General features: G+C 44.3%; 1 long non-coding RNA gene across 1 annotated transcript; it reads left to right on the plus strand.

Moving 5' to 3' along the window:
* Positions 1-4,493: 4,493 nt before the first annotated feature.
* LOC129387085 (uncharacterized) lies at positions 4,494-6,432 on the plus strand. Its single transcript, XR_011892680.1, has 2 exons — positions 4,494-4,631; positions 6,266-6,432. It is a non-coding gene; the product is annotated as an uncharacterized lncRNA (long non-coding RNA).
* The last annotated feature ends 12,089 nt before the right edge of the window (positions 6,433-18,521 follow it).

An 18,521-nucleotide genomic window follows, 5' to 3' on the forward strand; every position in this document is an offset into this window, starting at 1 on the left:
AGCCCGTTCATGGTCTCCCCGTGAAAATTCGGCTGCGCATTCTAGGCTTCCAATTCGAACCAGATTGAAATCCATTGAAAACTGGCAACAGGCTAAAGAGAAGCTTGAAACCAGGATCCAGGAATTCAGCGCGTTGTCATGCCCATTGACTGCTCGAGCGACAATCCTGCGCTCACTTCTGTTTTTGTTCCTGCGTATGTGGCGTGTGTGTCTCCTGTTCCAACCCGAACCAAGCTTATCGGCCTAACTTGGAGAGGCTCCTCTTTCGCTTCCTCTGGAAGGGTACAAATGGTTGTGTAGCTAGGCGGGTGCTCAAGTTGCCCAGCGATAAGGGAGGACTCGGAATTTCTGACCTGGGCATCGTGGCTACTGCACTACACGTCAGATGAACCCAGGTCGCTCTTAAACGAGTACTGACACCAAAAAAATCCACGTGGTTTTTTCTGCTTTAATAAGTAGTTAATGACCCAATAATCACGGCACGAAACCTCATTTACTTCAGAGCGCGACAGGTAATTATTTGCAGTCTTTTTTGTAGCGACCAGTCGAAGTTTCGGTTCCAGAGAGCAACAAGACGGGACCAACGGGAATGTAAACAAAGTGGTCACGTGTTCACAAAAAGCCATGACGTTTGCTCTGACGCGCAGCCAGCGTGCGCGACCAACTTGCTGAATATTGTCGTGCGACTGCCGCATCGGTCTGATGACCGCAGCCAATGACAGCGCCGGAAGCGTGAACGTCATGGCCACGTGGTAGACCCGGCGGGGTGGGGCCGGCGAGCGGGCACCTCACCGCTCCGATAGGGTGAGCCACCCTAGCTCCGACTGGCTTTTTTTCTCTCCCTGGTCGAAACGCGGGCCTCTTTCGCCGCTGACGGTGGCATATAAATGGGCTACAATTTGTTTCTGACACGAAATAACTTCTAGAATAAAATGACCTCGAAAGAGTGCGAGTTATAAAACGTGCGAAATAGTAAGTCGTTGGCGTGATTTCTACTCGGACACGGTAAGCGCAGACGCGCCAGCAATCGTCTGTACACGAAGCGGCTCGCCTGACTGGCCTGTTTACTTATCTCTACTAACGGCACCGGCAAAACTAACCGTATTTTCACTTAAGAGAAACATAAATGTTCAGACATTGATTGTGCTGGCGAATTTAGGCGCTTTATTACGACCTGCGGACGCATCGCAAGCACCCTCGGCCCCGGATAGACGGCCGGCGAGCTAGGCCTACATCGTCTCCCAGCGATCGCAAGCTCGCTTGGCATGCTCGTTCGTTTCTGTCGGCGCCAATGAAATCAAATGTGCTGCAATTTAAGCGTGACATTACTGTGTACACGTTGTGCCGACTAATATAGGCGCTTCGTTATACGAGCTGCAAGCGATCGTGTCACAAGCGCAACCGGTGTCGGATTCGATGGCCTAGCGAGTTATGCCTGCCGGCTCCTGGCCATCGGCGGCTGTCAACGGATCCGATACTGCTAACGCGGCCTTGTGGAAACACGTCTACAGTGCTCGCATAGACGTGTTTATATTGTCATCGTTTGTTTCAAACAAGATAGCTGTGCAAATACGGTTGCGTTCACTTTCTGTTCGATGTTACGCAGCATTCCGAACTTCCACGCAGGGGCGCCAGTTCTGGGTGGAGCTACCCGCCGCTCGCTCATTCGTATCATGTGTCCCGAATCGCCGCATGCGGCAAGTCGCACACGACGCGCCGTACTACAGATCGCACGGAAAATCGCGCCATGTGTATCGCGCTTTAGACGTGGCCAATCACTTAGCGACTCAGATATTGCGGCCGGCGATGGCGAGGACGAACCTCAACAAAACCCTCGCATCAGCCACAATCAATGGTAAGACACAACAAATCGGCGTTCAACCTTGTGGCAGCGCAGTCAAGCTGATAGTGTGGGAAATATCCCGATGGACACGACAAAAACTGCAGTTGCAGCGACACGGAGAGCGTCCCACTACAAGTACAACAGCTAGAACAAGCAACAACAGAGGAGAAGAGCACATGTAAGCCGCATGGCAGCCAACGAAAATTCGTGACGTAGCCACATGACGTAGCGTTTTCTTGGCTATTTACAATCCCGGTTGATGTCAATGTCGCGAGGTGCTCTGTTTTGCGGTTGGCTGCGCGCACGTACTTTAAAATTGATTTAAGTATGTTCTAAGCGATATTCGCCGCTGATATTTTATAGACGATGTGTGTGTGACCAACTAAATCGATCTCGCAAGTTATCTCGACTTGAAATTTTTGTGTCAGTGCTCCTTTAAAGGGACCCTGAAACGCTTTTGACAATTTTCTACAAACGTACTGAGTCATTAGAGTATGTCCTTCTGATCATTAATTGACACATCTAAGTGCCCTGCGTAAAGCGTGTAATTTATCATAAGGTTCTAAAAATGCCCATCGCTGCCGATCGCAGCACACTCCTCGGCGGAATTTTAAGCCGCCCCTACCCATATGACCGAAATCACCCATACGACGTCATTGGGGCGGGCTATCGATAATTTTTCCAAGTTTATGGTAAACAAATGATCTTCGTAATAGTTGGAATGTTAGTTAATTTGTTTTTATGAAAAGAAAGTAACATAAAGAGAATGCACAAGAACAATTTTTCAGTACACTTAAGCACTTCCGGCACACAGCAAGTGTCGTCTGCTTGTGTTACAACGTACTCCATTTTGACGAGAGCTCCGCAGTCAGAGTCGGTCTTAGTCTTTTCGCGAGCACTATGATTCGACTTTGTTGCCTTGTGGACTGCAAACGTAGCGAATGGCAATATGTCAAGCTGCGACATCGTGTCCCTCTGCAAGGCAGCGTACGAGCGAACTGGCTGCTGCGCATCGGACTGCCGCTATCCGATCGGCGCCAGGATTTGCGCGTTTGTGGCCGTCACTTTACACCGGAAGATTACTAACTCAATAGCGTTTCGCGAGTCCGGTATTAGGGCAAACGCAAGCGCAAGGGGACACAGTCTAGCCGCTTGAATGTGCCGTAACGGGATGAGCCATGAGATGAGAAGGGCAAATGTGAAGGCCGTGTCTACTGTGCCCGGTGCACAGCAGACGAAAGGTGCCCGAAATGTCTACGTTCACCCATGACGTCACGTCCGCTATAACCCATGATGTCACATCCGCTCATTTCCATGGCGGCCATCTTACGGAGCCGGCTGCGCTGCGAAACGGTCCGTATTCCGTGCCCACTTAGAGCATGAGTAATTCATCTTTCCACACTATATGCGTGTAATAAAGGATTGGGGCTGTGAGCAGTTTGATGCGTTACCATTAGGTACCTTGTGCGCATATTTTGCCTCCTGGCCGCGTCAAATTGCAGCCGGCATGTGGAATGGGCCGTGGCATATTATATGGAGCTGCTCATGTGAGTGGTATTGCCTCCGTCAGGATCGTCAGTGCGTGCACAGAACCATTCAGTAGTCTGGTTCAGGGAGGATGCGCGAAAGAACGAGGACGTAAGAAAACACTGGCATGACGAGCTGTTCCGTCAGATCGCGTTACATCGCGCTTTTCTTCTAAGACCATCTCGCTCGAGCGAGAGGATCTTAGAACAGCATTGCTACTGCTTTTTTACAGCTTTGCTGCGGCTCATTTAATCGTCACCTGCATTCTTTTAATAATAGAAATGACATCGCTGCGCGGAAGAGCGTCTCTTGAAGTTTCCAAACAAGAGCCAATGCCGCCGTGCCTGCTGCATACACGCTTGCCTTTCCTAACGCAGTTAAGACGCGGCACTAGCTCTGCTACTGCGTGATACAGGGTCACTGTGATAAGAAAATTAAAAAAGAACAAACGAAATTAAGGCAGAAAATGTCAAACGTTGCCAAGCGTGATAAACGGACCTGCCTCGCTAGATGAGTTGAAGAAATCGGGGTCCTGAAGTCAGCTTCGCCGCAATAGACTGGTGTTACGCGCTGAAGCATGTCAGAACTGAAGAGTGACCGCTTTCACCGACATAAATAATATGTTCCTTAATGATGTACGCGTGCACCTGCCGTCTCCTGTTACATTACGCGCGCCGAGGCGCCTAAGTGTACTGGCCGGCCTTCAGCGCTATTTCGGACGTGGCTGTGATGCTTTGAACCGTTGGTTTGTCGACCTCGTAAGCAAGTTAATGTTTACACAGCCATTTTTTTTCTGAACTGTTGATTTATTCCATAACAGCTACGTAATTTCGTAGTTTCCTGTTCAACTGCTTTGGTCATATGCGAGTCAAGGTGTTCTCTTTAGCCAAGCGCAGTTTTCGAAAGCGAAACGACGCTTTTACATCAGCATATAGTGCCGTCGCCCATTTACAACACAGTCAATCAATGTAATTTTGTATGTCACTGCAAAACCGCCGAACGCAGGGAACTCACTCGCATGTGGGGAACTGCATAACTAGCCACGGGATTACCGTACCTCTTGGGAAGCTGCTTTGCATCAAAGGCCAGGTACCCATGCTATGATTCACCGCAAAATATTTTGTATGCCTAACCGCTTAACATATTTGTATTGCGGTGAAGCTAACCTTACGGAACCGAATTTCGCAACGCTTTTTAGACTCCTGCATCTCTACCAGCCACTACCAAACGCTTGTCGGTACGTCTCTTGGCAAAGGTCCAGGTAAATCTCCCCTGTTGGGGGTTGGGGGGACTCACGTATATGAAAACTGCCAAGGAAAGCAGTTGCCCTGATGAAGGCACGCTCCGCTGTCGAAACATTTGCACCAGCCTCTTCGACCACCGTTATCATCGCAACATATTTGTGTGTTGCGGTGATGCATGCCGATATTGGGAAAGATTTAGGTGAATCTGGAATGTATGGTTTCTGTCAGCGACTAACCTAATGTTCTACTCTCATCAAAGCAGATTTTCGTGGCAGGATGCATGATGTCTTGAGAACTTTTGTTGGCTAAAGCCATGCATGCCAGGTTAGTTCTTGTCACAATAATACGCTTTACCGCAATACACAAGAGGCTCCGCTGTAGGACACGCCCGCCTTAGTTACCCAAAACCTTATGTAATGGTTCACTGCAAAACACCTCCTGTATTGCGGTGAATCGTAATAAAGCACATTTGTCAGTTTAGAATGTAAAGACCCTTGCCCTTCGCTTTTGTAATAATATGACTCAGTTTAATGAGAACATGTATTCACTGCTAAAAACATCCACATTGAAATGGAGATATGAACACTGATGGCAGCTTGTGTGATGTTTTATCCCTTTACTTTTTTGTGTACCTGTCACGCTGCCATTATTAAATTTTCTGTACTTCGTTAGGTGCTGACGTACATAACATTACATCACAAAGAGCCACTGTGTAATTAGTGTTCAAGGACCAGTGTGATGGCTTTACTCAAGAAATGTTTGGGTTATGTTGTTGTGAAGGTTTTTTTTTAGAGGTAGCTTTCTGAGAAGAAATCAGATGTCAGGAAATAGATCTCAATGGCACAGTAATCTTGGCTGCCTTTTGCTCAAACGTGCCCTAGACATGATTGAGTGCTTTGCACTTGCAACTGGACAGCAGCCGTAGCTTGGGAGACCAGTGATATGGCATACTTTATCAAACTAGGTGACACATAGCATTACCAGTCCGAATAGAGACCTGTTTAAGTGTTTGTCACCTTTAACACCTAGATTTTCGACCATGAATTCAGAAAAATATGTAGCACATTTAGAACCTAGATTTTAAATGCTGTATAAGTTGGCTTCTTGTTCACTGCAGCTGTGCTCGGCTTCTGTCCAAACGGGCGAGCACTTCTGCACAGCTTATTAGGGAATATTCTTATTTACATACCTTCTTTTTATTTATCTCGCCTACAATCACAATCAAATGTTTATGGCACATGAATGTGCTGTACATGAATCTAACTTACAATGCCATGTTCAACAGCACAGTGCATGTAGCATGTGTTGGTTCATTCAAGCTAAGCATTGCTACAGCCTTTAACTGTAGGTATCATGGTATGAGAGCAGAGAAATGGATATGCAAACACAGTTGGGCACATTGAGACATCATCTTTGTTGTGTGTGAAAAGGTGGCAGACACACAATATGGGGAGAACGCATGCACTTTCATATTTTCTCGCGCACAAAAAAAGCCAGAGGAATAAGGTTTCTTCACTATGCCATAGAAACTATATGTTTGCTCTCAAAGGTAATTCTGATTCATTGGATATGTTCCTGTGCTGTGTTTATTTTCTTGAGTGTGCTTTAGTTTTTGCACGTGAATGTTTGAAACTCGTTTTTATTTTCACAGACTGAACATCCCACGTCTTGGTTTGACTTCCTGGTACAGGATACTTGCACTTAGCATGGAGTGATGAAGCAAAGCAGTGTACTTTTATTAAATGTGCAGATTTTAGCAGTATAACAGCAGTTCATTAAAAAAACATGTGTGCTGAAAATAAAGTGTTCTTACCCACATTCCTCGTTGTCTATTTATTTATTTATTAATACTGTCAACCCTCATAGAGGGTCATAACAGAGAGGGCAATACAATTACATAAATCAAATATGGACAATGTCAATGTACGTAAAGTTGCTTAACATTTGTCAATTCACAGTGAATAAGATGTTCACTTGAATGCTGTTCAGCACACTTCTGACATTTATCAAAATACGTACAATGAATATCAAGTTGCACATATCACTTGGCACTTCAAAACTAAATCGAAAACTCCCATAAATATGCCTCAGCAGCATTTTCAAAGTCGGTGACATCTTTTATGCTAACAATAGCGTTTGGCAATTGGTTCCACATCGATATGTATCACTGTTGGTATGGTCCGGCTTTATGCCGTAGTCGTGGTTAGTTCACGGGTATCTTTTGCCTGGAGCATGTAGATATTTGAGCTTATCAATCTGAAGTTGATCCTGCATTATTTGATAAAGCACCTTCAGCCTATATTTTTTCCTACGTACCTCAAGAAGATCGAAGTTGCAATGTTGTAACATAAGCGTGACCGATTCCTTCCTTCGGTATGTCGAACAAATAAAACGCGCCGCCAGACTCTTTTTAACTTCCTCTTAAGCGTCACTTGATGGGGACTCCAAACAACGCTGAATATTCTAGTATCATCCTAATGAAGGCGGTGTATGCAATAAGTTTTACATTATGCGATGCACGTTCCACTTTCTTTTTCTAAGAAAATATAACTTTTGATAGGCAGTCATGCAGACGTTATCTATATGTTGGTTCCATGTCAATTTTGCTCATATTCCTGTATCCTCTTCAGCAAAACCACTTATATGGGGAACTGATCATGATAAGTGCTCATGAGCATGTTAAAGAACAGCCTTGAACCCTACTCATGCACTGGTAAAATGTATAGATGCAGTGAAATTGAAACAGAAGGCAAAATAGCAAACATGATGCAGTATTTGTCAGACAATTATGTCAGCAATTTTTGCATAAAACAATTTACTTAGAGCATACTAGCACTACAAAGTACCCATCTTTCTTGTTAGGCATACATTACCACAAGCTCTTTAAATGTGGTCACAAGAGAGATGCTGGCTTTAATGAGGAACTATAGGGGTTAAAGGCAGCCATGAAAATGTATTAAGAAATAATGCAATGCATAGCATTTACTCAGTTCAGAGAGCTTCCAAAGTTGCCATAAGGCCTTGATAGCTGTGGTAGAGGGAACAGTTGTAGTCCAATTGGAGTATGAGAAATAAACATTAAGATCGAAACAACTAACAACTCGTAATGCAATCAAAAAATCTTGCTATAGCTTTAAAAAGACAGTGAAATGAAATTAGTGTGACAATTTCCTTTTCCTTTTACTTCATTTAGGTTCAACATACTCATTTTAGTAACACAAAAAAGCAGAGGCGTGAAGCACATAAGAAAGATGCTAGTCTGTTTTTATATTCTGCCTTCTCTAAATTCAAAGTTCAGTAAAGTTAACTTAGAAAGCTACAGTGAAGCCATTGCATCTGCCTGTATGGTGTATAACAGCAGCAATCGGCAGCCTAACTGCTTGGGTTTACAGTGCCTTATTTGTATTGTATACCTTTTAAGTGCTGAGCTATTGGAAGATTGATTAAGGTGGCCAACATGCTGAACCAGTAGTTTACTGAGTAAAATACATGGAGAAGGGTGGAAAGATAGGACAGAGCACAGGGGATGTATTCCGTGTCCACCTAGTGGAAATGTCCATTTCATCCGCTGCTGAAGTTCTGATTGGCTGGGCTGGGGTATGCACGAGAAGGAGACATGCTCCCCCAGCTAATTCAGCAGAAGAGGATATGGAAATGTCCACAATATGAATACTTACAAAGCTATTTAATAAAGTACTTCTGTAACCAACATGCCTGCTATGCCATCCTTGCTTTCAATGTCTGTCTTAGTAAAAGTGTGAAAGAACCAGGTTTGTGCATGAAAAGTTTTCCTGAGGGTGTGTGCCTTGAAGCCCGTAGTGGTAATCACAGGAAACTGGGGTGGATCCAGAGTAGCACCAAAGGGCAAGCCTTCATCGAAACAAATATGGAGGGAAGTGACTGCATGCTCAAACTTGTCAGCTTCCAAGTTTGCCAAGACCAAGTGTTATCAGAAGTTGATGAAGCCTACACGGTAATGTATAACCACTTAGGCCAAAATTATTTAGATACTTTTTATGAGGACTACATATTTACTGGAAATCTCAAAATAATTATGTTAGCCCAGAATACCTTCCACTAGTTGTGATGTCCTTGAAAGAATGAAAATGTTTGAGTTGTACTTGTGTGGTGCAAAAAAAAAAAAACTCAGCAATGGAAACAAAATGCACAGAGTAGAATTCGAAATAAATTGCCACCTCTTTAGGGCTAGATGAATTCAAATAATAATAATAAGCAAATGAAGATCGGGCATACAAGATAGATGTTTCGGCTCCCACTTGAAAGCCTTGTTCACAAAGATTGTGAACAAAGCTCCAGTTGAACCACTTCTTATTTTTCATTTTTATGGCTGGCATCTAATTTTAAACTACTTACCGTGCCTCTTTTGACCAAACCAGACAGGCTGCCATCAAACTCTTCACTACTTCAATGCAAATAATTGGAGGTTGGCAAATACATTTCTCTAATAGGAATAGTAGGTAACGAATAGTCAAACACTGATGCATACAGTTACAGCAGGCATATTTATCTTGGAATTAAGCACCATGCTTATATTGTCTAGTAAAAAAAGGACAGCTATCAAGGAAGATTAGGATTATTTTTAAGCAAAAGTAATTATACCTCATATACCTGAAGCAGATGTAGTGCTTCTGAAGAATCACGTCCAGACTGCACACACTAAAACATTAAGCTGGGATATTCAAAAATACAAGTACATGTTTTGCTCGCCAAGTGACTTTTAGTGTGCTCAATTATGTAAAGTGTGCTATTATATGATGAATATAAATTTGCTAATGTAAAGAAAGAACAAGCCAGGATTTCTTGCTTCATATATATGCGCTGAATCAAGAAGGTAATTAAGGAAGAAGAACACCAGAAATAAACACGAATATTTGTGTGCTTTCTGGCATAAAATAATTATCATGTAAGCCACATAACATGCTTTCCAAAGCATCCCCTACCTTAACTTACAGCTGCATCACGTGAAGGCACTTTCTAAGAACACACATGCTTCATGATCATTCACTGTGTTAGTGACTCCCACTGAAGTAGACTGAGAACATATCTGGGCATTGCATTCAGTAGCTGATATAAAGTGAAAAGACTGCTGCTTGTAGGTATGAATGAACCAAGTGAATAAGAAATATAGGTTCTCAAACTTCTAGTAGTAAGTGTGGCAGCACTTAAGAAAAACATATTGCAACTAAAAATTGCAACACATGATGAAATAACTGAAATAGCTAGGGAGAGTTTAATAGACGAATAAACAGGAAACTGCAAATTCCCAACATTTCTGAATACTTTTCTTCACATGTACTCACCTCATAAGTATGACTTCCCTTAATGCTCGAACCTCTGCCTTAATTTCATAATTCCCCATTCTTACTGCTTCGCTCATGCTGATTGACATCTAGCACAAAGGTTGACGAAAGTAGCTGCGCATGTGCATGTGTTGTGAGGCAAGCTGCCCACATCTGGTAGCCGCATGCCAATTTCTCAGAGTAGATGAAAGGGAAGCCTTGAGGGTAAACGATAGAGAAGATGGATACCTTGGTTCAATGATAGCTGAAAACACCAACATGGAAAATTTGGACAGCCCACAGAATCAGCAGAATTGACATAGTTTGGAAAAACTGAAAAGATGCATTATGATATTTATGTTACACAGGTTCCAGTCAAGTTGAAGATTTTCACTGTCTAATAAACTTACAAGACAATACATGACCAGCAATACTGTATGGCACCTAGACAAGTTTAAGAAAGTCACCTAGAATTCAGGATGGAGAAGTGACTGAACTGAGGATGCTAAAATGGATGAGGTGGAGGCAGATTGTGAAGGCAGGTCTTAAAAAATTAACATTCAACACACACTTAAGTTGGCAAAGATTGGACTCAATGTTCAAGAAGAAATTGACTAAGATAATTTATTGGTATACGTACATGAGAGAGCAGCAACAATACAGCAGAGATAACTGTCATGCAAGAGGAAAGGACGTCAGTCTAAAAATTAACATTTGATCAGAAGAATGGTTATGCATGGGCTCAGGCTCATGTACAATTCTGTATGGTACGCATGATGTCAGAGCTGCATAGCATAAGGAACTGTTGCCTTAGATGCCTCGATTATGACATGATGTGGGCCAAGAGTGGAACAAGGATAGCATCAAAAGGGGGCCTCCTCCAAAAGGAGAACCGTAGGGACACGGGGTGAGAGAGGTTTCCTACGCACCAGATACAGAGTCATATGAGTCATAGTCATAGAAACCATGACCCAAGGAGCTGCACAACAAGGTATATAAATTCAAATCTCTGTACAGTTAAACCTCAGTATAACGAAATTCTCGATATAGCGAAGAATTTCACTTTTCATAACCTCTTCTCCATAGAACACAATGCATTTAGAGCCTCAATATAACGAAGTGTGTTTGTGTGCAATTTCAATATAACGAAATTTCGCTTCTGCCGCAGAGGAGTGCCAAGACAATGGTAACTTCCGCGGACGCACATAGTCAAATGATTGAATTACAAGCGGCTGCTTGCAAACGCACCTCTCAAACTGCGTGCAGCGCGACAAGAACAGCTTGGAGCCGCATCATGTTCCGTATAAATTAAGTCCAAGTGCGATCAGATCCTATCGCGCCCCGCGCACTTGTGCTTTAGGTGCGAGTGAAAGAGTGCGAGGGTGAGACAAGAAAGATGGTGGCTTCGTAAGTGCGGCCTTCCCACGCGAGCAATGGCAAAGTGGGGAAGGAAAGCGAGCTCGCGGTAACGCGATCAAGCGCGCGCGAGGGGGCGGAGTGGGGGGGCAAGTTGGCGCGCGTCTCGGCCATGACTACGCGTGGCTGTAAACGGGGCTGAGCGCATACGCAGCCGCGCACCCTGCTCTAGAGGTAATCTGCTGCGTGTGGAAAGAGCGGGCATGCCAAGACGGCGTGACATCATGTAAGCTGTTTTCCCGCATGTTTAGTATTGAAGGTTGCGCAATCTCGAGTTTTGATGACCCGTTGGAACGGGAAGCAGACGAAGCATTCCCTCCCAGCTGCCGGCGCTTTTCATGATAGCGTCGTCGCAGTGCGACCGGGCGACGCTTTGGGGGCGGAGTGCACGCGAAAGCATATGGCGTCACTTAATTCGTACGTACCGCTGATGTGAAGATATCAACGTGGCATGAAACCGTATCATTCATCGCTGACTCCTATATTCGTCAAAATAAAATGTTTTCCAATTCAAACTTGCTTTTTTTTTATTGCCCAATAATACGGAAAATTGCATGGCCCCTTTCCATGCAACAAAAGTCGATCGGCGACTGTACTCATTTGCATAACAGATCGAATTTCAATACAAGGAAATTTCTATATAACGAAGCGAATTGCCGATTTTACCTACTTTGTTATACCAAAGTTTAAGTGTATAACGAAATTTCCTGTTCTCTACACGGGGGCGGCATGTGGGCTTGTTCGTTGATCATCATGGAACGGCATGTAGTGTAGCGCAGCAAGAACAAGAACACAAGAAGAAATGAAACACAGACACAAGCGCCTAATTATGTCTGTGTTTTGCTTTTTCTTGTGTCCTTGTTTTCGTTGCATTACACTACATGACATTCAATACTTTCACTGTTACATTCATGAGCACTGAAAACCTAGAATCAAGTGATATCTTGCCCGATTCGCCATAATTAAAAAGAAAAATGTGGGTATAGTAGGTCTAATTGAGTTGTGGCGATTTTAGTATCACTGACATATAGCTTTTAAGAATGTTTAATCGTTTCTTCTGTTAAGGCAGAGTACATGCTCAACTGCTACAATAAGTGTGAACGTAGGCAAAAACGGCATTTTTGGCTCTTGCATCAATTTTATGGCATGTTGCGGGATCTAATCAAGTGGTTTCAATTTGACGAAGTTCTCGATTTAACAAAATAAAACCTCACATGCCAATAAAATTTATTAACTAGACTTACTGTACTTTATAACCAAAGTACTGTGTAACTATAAGCAGCTACAGCCGCCATGAGTGGCGAGCAGAATTGAAATGAAATTGCTTTAGTCGAAACACGCCGAGCGCTGCTGCTAAAGTACACGCCCCATGCATTGGGCGACTGCGGGAACCGCGGTACCACACGCAGTTATTCAAAGCAGCACATAAAAGTGCCGCGGACTCAAATTGGTTAGTAAATGCATTCGGAACCAGTCTTTCGATTACTCAATTGATATATCAGCCACACACTCGCATAGCACGGCCACGTTGCAAACGCGGCCATGCGGACGCTTCACTATGCATGGATCGGCTGGTTGCAATATTGGGGCACTCTATGGGTGCATGTTTAAAGCACAGCGTTTTTTGCCTATCGCGTGATCGTTGCGGGTGCTCCATGGCTGAGTGTATTGCATGGTACAGAATTGGCCCCAGTACCAAAAGTACAGAGGTAGGGTGGTCCGTGTAGATGAAGCGTGAACGCGAGCTCAACATAACCACGTCGTCATTATTCTGTAGCGATTATTTATGCGAAAGCGTCAAATGGCCCATTGAGCAAGAAAGCCGGCGTCTGTCGTCTCAGCGAAACAGCACCTCAAATCCCATTGGCTGCGACCACGTCACGAGCGCACCTCGACGAAACAGAGCGGGTGAAAGGGTACACCTGCTGTAGCTATATTGCACCAGGTGTTGCGTGAGGGGAGACGGCGTCGCCGCGACGCCACGTCATCCTTGCTCTCGCAAGCCACCGCCTGGTCCGTATCTCCCCCCTCCACTGGGCTTAACTGCTGCGCGTGCCTGCCGGCCTTGGTGGCCACTGCTGTTTCCTGGTCTCTGGTCATGCAGCACGTCGGCGGCATGCGGTGTTGGCACCGCAGGCTGCTGCTGCTTGCTAGCTCGGGCCCAATGTAGCTATACGGTGCATCACTTGCAGCGTAAAACTCGAAGCACTGCTCAGCGGCGTTCAATTGGGCAATAATGATTTCGCAATCACAACTCAGATAAGACATGCTTAGCTGTCCTCATATGTTTTTCTTTAGTTGCCAAGTGGACGCATCATTGTTCACCATTCACAGACTTCAATCTGTCGTCATCATTGCATTGTCATTTCAAATTAGTTGTAATATCACGCCGTTGGATGCTGCCGCCTTCACGCTGTGTAGTAGATACGCAGTCATTGCCATGCATGCACTCATCATCCCAAAGTCGTTATGCCTCAATCGTGATGACTCTAGAATGGTCAATTAACTGCTGCATCATGCCTTCGTTGTCACCATCAGCATCATACTGTTGTCGGCATTCGACAGATGCATTACACAGATTAGCATTACCTTTTCAGCTTCTAGGACAGAATGCACGTGGTGATCTGCCGCAGTAATATTATGAGAGACACTTGGGCGGAACAATTGCTGGCCTCAATCGCCAAGCCTCCCTAACACCATTTATTTCAATCTATATAATAATCCTAAATTGTGTCACAAAACTTCTGCAACAAATGTCAACATGGTTGCCATAAGACCTTGTCTCTCATAAAAAACACAACTATATTGTCATGTTCACTAACTTGATCTCCTCCATTGAACTTAGTTCTTGCGTTGAATGGATGCTTCTAGCGTTTCAAATTCTGCTACTTTGTGCCACTGCCTCCTTCTCCTGAATAAGCTAACTTAATATTGATCCACATACAATTACTAAAATTCACTGAATGCTTTCTTCATGACTAAACACAATTTGTATGTTAACAACTCCAATTCATAAATCTGTCTTTTGTCACTTCTGGCATGCCACAATGCTGAGTGTTTAGGCCCTTGATTTTTCTCATTTTAGATCTCGCAATGGACTTAACGTAGAAAACTAAACTTTCTGTTGATGACTGTGTCTTTTGTCGTGAAACAACCGAACTCTGGCAGGTCCGTTTCTGTTCAAACAGACTAAACAAATGGCCCAATCAGTAAAAAAGGCAGCGTCAGTCGTCTCAGCGAAATGGAACCTCAAATCCCATTGGTTGTGACCTCTACGGAGCAGAGCGGGTGAAAGGGTACATCTGCCGTCGCTCTAGTGCGCCAGGTGTTGCGTGAAGGGAGAGGGCGCCGCCGCAATGCCACGTCATCCTTGCTCTCGCAAGCGGGCGCAAAGTCCATATCTCCCCCCCCCCACTTGCTTAGCTGCTGCACGTGCCCAGTGGGGCAATGTCTCCACTAATGTCTCTCCGGAGTGCCATCACTAGTTAAAAACCTAACATCAGTACCCGAGCAAAAAAAACTGATAGAAATTTCTATAGTCTCTTAGGAATTTGTATAGGTTGTACAGGTCCTTCTAAGAGTGATATATATTCCTACCTGACCCATAGAACTCTTTACCAGACTGGCAGGCAGCAGATAGATCTCACTGTGCTGCCTACAAGCCCAAATAGCATGATGTACGTATCAGTCTTTTAAACCCAGATAGAGATCATCATATGACATACAGAAATCTGATTGAGGCACTGATAAAGCATGTTAGAAATAGCACACATGCCGGTGCCCACACGCCTGAAGAGACGTTTTTAAAATGAACTGAATATACAACCCTGAATGCATTGCCTGCCACGTGAACAGATTAACAAACACAGTTGGGATATTAGAGTATCAAATAAAAATGAAGTGTGTAAACTGTGCAATTATCAAAACTTTTTACAGCTTGTATGCAGATATATTATCCTAAACATGTTTCAACATAAATTAAAGCACACGTTTTCAAAGCACAGCAGCGTTACTTAGCCTGTGAAACTACATTGGGGAAGTTGCATGAGAAAAGTATCAGTCCATCTTTGTAGCAGGTGTGCTCCAGTTCTTTTAATACAAAATTACATTTACAAATATTGCGAGACGGATGTGCAACATTTAATGCATATTCAAAACAGAATTACTGTCATCATCATCATCATCATCATCATATTTATGTCCACTGCAGGACGAAAGCCTCTCCCTTCGATCTCTAATTACCTCTGTCCTGCGCCAACCGATTCCAACTAGCACCCGCAAATTTCCTAATTTTGGCGCACCACCTAGACTTCTGCCATCCTCTACTGCAGTTCCCTTCTCTTGGTACCCATTCTGTCACCCTAATGGTCCAACTGTTATCTAATCTGCGCATTACATGACCTGCCCAGCGCCATTTTTTTCTCTTAAGGTCTATTAGAATATCATCTATACCCGTTTGCTCTCTTGTCCAAACTGCTCTCTTTCTGTCTCTTAAAGTTATACTTAGCATTCTTCGTTCCATCACTCTTTGCACGTTCCTTAACTTGTTCTCAAGCTTATTTGTCAGTCTCCAAATCTCTGCGCCATATGTCAGCACCCGTAAAATGCACTGATTGTATACTTTCCTTTTCAATGATAATGGTAAGCTCCCAGTCAGGAGCTCACAATGTCTGCCGTATGCGATCCAGCCCATTTTTATTCTTCTGTGAATTTCCTTCTCATGGTCAGGGTTTCCTGTGATTAGTTGACCTGGGTAGACGTACACCTTCACAGACTCTAGAGGCTGACTAGCAATCTTGAACTCTTGTTCCTTTGCCCGGTTATTTATCATTATCTTTGTCTTCTGCATATTAATCTTCAGCCCCACTCTTACACTCTCCCTGTTAAGGTCCTCAATCATTTGTTGTAACTCGTCTGCAGTGTTGCTGAATAGAACAATGTCATCGGCAAACCGAATGTTGCTGAGGTGTTCGCCGTCGATCCCTACTCCTAAACCTTCCCAGTTTAATAGCTTGAATACTTCTTCCAAGCACGCAGTGAACAGCATTGCAGAGATTGTGTCTACTTGTCTGACTCCTTTCTTCATAGGTATCTTCCTACTGTTGTAATAAAGTTTATTTACAAAAGCGAAACAAAGCACTTTCAAGACTGTGGATACTAACTATAGGTCTAACATGTCAGGCTGAGTTTGTGAATGCCATAAATTAGACACTACCAACGTGATTTCATTAAAGCTACTTTCTGGGCTAGTTGGTACATACTTGATTTGAAAATTATGACAACGCTAATGCATCCATCCACAAAGGAACAAGGACAAGACACAAGCAACATGACTACAAACATGACTAGGGTTTATTTTACACTCCACTATCTAAAGAATAAGCAAGCAACTTTAGCCACATTTAAACAAACACATAAGAGGAAGAACACAGACTGAAGTACCAACTTCACCATGCCAATTTGTGCTCACAGATGCTGGATAGAACGCCAGGTCTAATTGGCACATGCTTTTATCATATTACAACTTCATATGAAGCTATTTTCTTTAGACTATGCACTTTTGCATTCATCCCAAAAGTGTTGTGATATGTGACAGAACACAAGTGAGCTTGTGCAAAAAGAACAAACTGGCATGGTACACTGACAGGAAGCAAGGAAACAGGACAAGCATCGCTATTGGTACAAGATCTACAGCAATATATCAGAACATGACAATACAGCAATATTATTTAAGCAAAAGTGAGTACAGATCTGAGAATTTATTCAGGTAAGAACATGGATTTACCATTTTTAAAACCACATATTCATGAACAAAAACAGCTAAACATCAGTGTACATATTGCAAAATCCCCCGCAGGGGCGTCTGCGTAAGCAGGCGTTTGGTGTGTTGCGCCACCACGTACCCGAGCACACGAGGGTCGGACCCTCCCGCGTGTAGCCGTGCGCGGCTTTGCCGTGTCCGGGGAAAGGGGGATCCTGGGGGTTGAGCCGATGCCGGGTGTATGGACCTTTAAGGCCCCCCGGTGGAGGCAACACACCTCTTTGGCCTCTGCTTCACGTAGACGGCACCCCCGGACTGACCCACCCGGGGGAAATCGGCAGTCGCCTTTTCCTGTCTCTCTCTCTCTGTCCTCAAACCTTCGTCTTTATCTCTCACTTTTTGATCTTTCCTGTCTTCTTCTCTCTTCCAGTTACTTCCTTTCTTCACGGCGGCAAGGGTTAACCTTGTGTGAATAGCCAACCTAGGTTATTTTATATTTGGTTATAGTGGTAATGTACAGCTGGCGTTTGCAGGCCGTGTTTCACAGGCCCTGCAGCGTCCCCTTGTAGGACTCCACGGTGGGTGGCTGGCGTTACTGCCGAAATTACAATCTCTTATGGCTTCTCCTTTCCCCCCACTGCCTGATCGCTCCCTGAAGAGGGGGCGCACCGATGATGTCTTAGAATTTTTTGCCCGTCAAAAAGAAACATTTCCTCGATTCCATGTAGTCCACTCCGAAACACCAAACAAAGCCGTTCGAACAATCTCACCATTCCTCGTGTCCAAGACTCTGACCCAAGTTTTTGGTACAGGGTACAAAGCATCCAGAATGGCAAGCGGTGATCTCCTCTTGGAGCTCCGCAACCTGAAGCAGTATGAAAAGCTACCCAATCTAGTATCTTTTGGCGACGCCAAAGTAACAGTAACACCGCATCGTACTATGAATACCAGCCGTGGTGTAGTCTCCGATGATGATCTCTTGGAGCTGACTGAGGCTGAGCTCTTGGAGGGCTTCAGCGAGCAGAACGTCATCAACGTTAGGCGAATTAAGATGAGGCGTGATAATAAGGAAATTCAGACCAAACACCTGATTCTTACTTTTGGCACAAGTGTTTTGCCCGAGTCCATCGAGGCCGGCTATATCAAGCTCCGTGTTCGCCCATATGTTCCAAATCCCCTGCGTTGCTTCAAATGCCAGCGTTTCGGTCACAGTTCACAGAGCTGTCGAGGCCGCCAAACCTGCGCGAAATGCAGTGCTCATGAGCACACCTCTGAAACGTGTGAAAACTCTCTCCATTGTGTAAACTGTGAAGGGGAGCACGCTGCATACTCGCGGTCGTGCCCATCGTGGAAGAAAGAAAAGGAAATAGTTACAATTAAAGTAAAAGAAAACATAAGTTTCAAAGAGGCACGCAGGCGGGCATCCTTCC

This window comes from Dermacentor andersoni, chromosome 2, assembly GCF_023375885.2.
Source record: "Dermacentor andersoni chromosome 2, qqDerAnde1_hic_scaffold, whole genome shotgun sequence".
Classification (NCBI taxonomy): Eukaryota; Metazoa; Arthropoda; class Arachnida; order Ixodida; family Ixodidae; genus Dermacentor; species Dermacentor andersoni.